Source organism: Corvus brachyrhynchos, unplaced genomic scaffold, assembly GCF_000691975.1.
Source record: "Corvus brachyrhynchos isolate BGI_N302 unplaced genomic scaffold, ASM69197v1 scaffold279, whole genome shotgun sequence".
Classification (NCBI taxonomy): Eukaryota; Metazoa; Chordata; class Aves; order Passeriformes; family Corvidae; genus Corvus; species Corvus brachyrhynchos.
In genome coordinates, this window is record NW_008246060.1 from 7,338,348 (window position 1) to 7,342,091 (window position 3,744).

Consider the following 3,744-nt stretch of genomic DNA (forward strand, 5'->3'; position numbering starts at 1 on the left):
TTACACATAAGCCTTCTTTTACCTTTCTGTTTATGCAGTTTGCTTTGAGGCTCAGTCTTGAGACAGTAGCACCTTTTAAAGATGTAGTTTTAAAGAGTCAAAGAAAATGAAAGGGGGAAAAAAAAGAGAGAAAAAAATAGTCTTGTTGCTGTGTTTTGTAGTTTAGTTGCTGAAATCAAGCTGTGTTGACTAACAAGTTAAGTCTTAATGAACACATTTTGAGGGAAATGTAAGTCCAAAAACAATAATACCATTGAGTCCTTGGGAGGATTATAAATAACCAGTGCTAATTTCACACCCATTCTATGTCACCTAGTATAACAATAATACCATTGAGTCCTTATATATATTATAAATATATATTATAAATAAAAAATGCTAATTTCACACCCATTCTATGTCACCTAGTATTTAAAAATATTTTGACTTCACAAACTCCTTTAACAAGATTAATAGATTGAATTTTTGCATATCCTTAATATGTTCAGCATTTCATTGGTTCCTTTTCTCTGCTATTTGCCTTAAATCACTTTTGCCTTGAGATCACGTTTGACTTTTTTGTAAATAAATTCCATTTCCATACCAGAAACTTGAAAAAGGACAAATGAGAAGAAAGTTTTTATTCTTTTCTTAAAAGACAGATTTTCATATATTAGGAAAATCAGAATTACCATCTGAATAATGACAATCAATGACCTGCATTTCATGTTAAGTGGAAATTCATTGCTGCAAGAGATATTATAAAGAAAGGGAAAGGGACATTAATGGCTTAGAGTGCGGTTGGTTTTACTCATTCTCCTGATGCACTGGTATCTCAGGATAAGCCATTTTATCCTTTTGGGATAACAAGAAGAATGCAGAGTACATAAGATGGAAGAACCAGCAGTGACTAACGTAACTTTAATAAGAAAAATTCATTAAACATCACTAGTTTGTACAGGTAAGCAAATAATCTATTTGGAAAGGGTGTAGTTTTAGAGCAATTAGTCCCATAAAAGGTACTGATAACTGGAGATATTACACAAGAATAGAAAAAAAGCATCAGGAATGGGAAACTTGGGAATTTTCTTCTCACAGTTCAATTCTCAACTAAGGTCACACAGGATATGCTCATTCACTTGTATGGTTTCATTCTGTAATGCGTATTTAATTTTGCAAGCAGATAAACGGAGTTATTTTCTCTCCTAGAGGCATGCAGAAGTGGATAAATTTGATACTGCTCCACATAAAAGTAGATAAACTTATATTCTTGCCCACACTGCTGTATTTACTAACTCAAGTGACTTAGAGTTTGCAGGCTGGGTTGCTCAGTCTGTGAGTGACAGTGCTGCACTCCAGACTTTTCTTACCACTACAATCCTGTTTACTCATATGACCTTCTAGGAATTCACTTGCAGAAGTCAGAAAAGCCATGATGCTACTCCTATAGTAGGTATTTTGCATAATTTTGGTTTTACATCTTCGTAAATCTGAAAACATGATATAGTGCAAGATCTAGTGCAAGATCCAATCCCTGGCTAGTTTGATAACACTTTTGAAACACCTGGATATCCAATATTTTAGCTACCTGCTTCAACTTCTGACTAAATTCAGTTTCATGTCATTTAGTTTCTCATCAGCAGTTTTTTAACTGTCAATGGCTGCCTGCTAAAGGTTCTTTATCAGTGCACAAGCTGTTAAACACTAAAGCATCACTGCAATACAGATCTTCCTAAACCTAAAAATACTTGGTGAGGGAAGAATTCATTTGGTTTCTTTTAAGCAATGCAGAATTTGCTGTACCAAAATGTTATCCTGGTGCTTTAAAAAAGCTTAATAATTTTCCATCAGGTTTAATGCGTATTTAATTAGAAAATAATTGTCTCCTTACACAAATTGCAACTCAAAACAGAAGCTAAGTTATTTGCAGACAAATAAAGAGACAATGCTACAGGAAAATCCTAGAGCATGTAGAGAAAACAAACTCAGGCAAGCATATGGGTCCTGACATGGGTGCAGAGGGGAAACATATGGCTACGCTCGCAGAAGATATTCACTGCGTCCTGACATGTTTCGAGGAGAAAAAGAAAAGCAGTTTGAAAACAAGCTGTGCATTTTGTGGCACACAGTCACAGAGGCCTCCTTCTCTACAATACTCAATATTAAATTCTATTACTGCAAATCAATGTCGATAAAAAGGAAAAGTCTGGAATTAGAGCACTATGCATGTCTGTCATCTATGTCCAGAACACAGTAGGCCAGCTGTCCACTGGCACCGAGTGACCAGCTCCAGGGAAAGCAGCAGACAATTTCTGCATGGAAAACAGAAGATGTTTCCCCCCTCAAATGGATGGAAGCCACTGTGATGGGAGGGAACATTGCTTGAACACTGCCAGAATCTCCAGTTTGCTCCCTGGACAGTTGCACTGATTGGAAACACTGATATACATGGAACATGCTCAGAGAATTTTTTAACTTTTAATGAGATTTGTAGCATGTGCTGCTGTTTCAATGGCTATCTTTTTCTGAATAAACAACTTATTATCTTCAAAATGGTGTTTGTGCAAGTCTTACATCCTCTGGGGACTCTATTATCCAAGGTCTTATTGCAGTACCTAGGGCAAATGAAATACTATCAATAAATAATACATAGTTTTACTAATATTGCAAATTGGATCTCTGACATCTGTTTAGATCAATTTATATTCAAGTCAGAATTCACAGGTATTTTTATAACATCTTATTGCTTTAATTCTAAACATTTCAGATAAATTAGTTAATGGGAATTTAACAAAAATCTCTCCTAGATACATTATTTTCATTTTGAAGATATTAGGGCACCAAGACTAAGAAATATGACTAAAGCCTAGTAAAATCCATTGTAGAGGAAAGATATGGATATTTGGTGCCCTAATATCCATATTTCCCAAATTTCAGGCTAAATGTTCAATTGAATACAGTTTTTTATTGGTTTTGCATCTTTCTGAATATAGGGTGGAAGATCCTTGATTAAATGCTTAAAACTCAAACTGCTCTCTTCCAGCATACATTACTTGCAATATCTTTATATTCCCTGGAAAAGACAAAGTCTGTTTGTACAAATTTTTATCTGGATACATCATGCACAAAGGCAGCAATTAGAAAAACTGCAAGCTGCTCTATTTAAATATTTTAACCTCATAATAACTCACTGATATAATTAATATTGAAAAATCAGAGCAATAGATTACACTAGAGCTACTATTACTGTTTCTACTACTTAATTTCAGAGAATTAATTATATCCATTATATTGCTGCCGTTATGAACCTGTCAAAAGTTTCAGGAGGCAAGTCAAATTTTCCTTTTCAATACTAAAAAATTATCAAGTCTCTAAAGTTCCAACAGTAATTGCTGCTGTACAACAGAGGTAAATAGAGCTTTTTGGAACTGGCTGCGGATTTCCCCCTCAGCTGCAATTCTTGGAGTGTGCTGATGTGGACACTCGGTCCCTCACAGCAGAGGGGTCAGGGACAGCTGTGCCCCTGCAGATGCAAACCCAACACACCCTTCTGGCCAGAGGGGCAGCACAGCTGCCTCTGGGGTGCTGTGCCAGAGAAACACTGGAAACACTTTTTCTTCCTGCATCTGGGGAGATTGCAAAGAAGTTGTAAGTTGGGGACTTTTATGTGAAGCCAAGTCGCTTCCAAGTACAGAAATCCACTTTAAAAGGAGACATGAGATCTTGGGATCATTCCCCAAGCTTACAGAACTCAGTGGAAAAAAC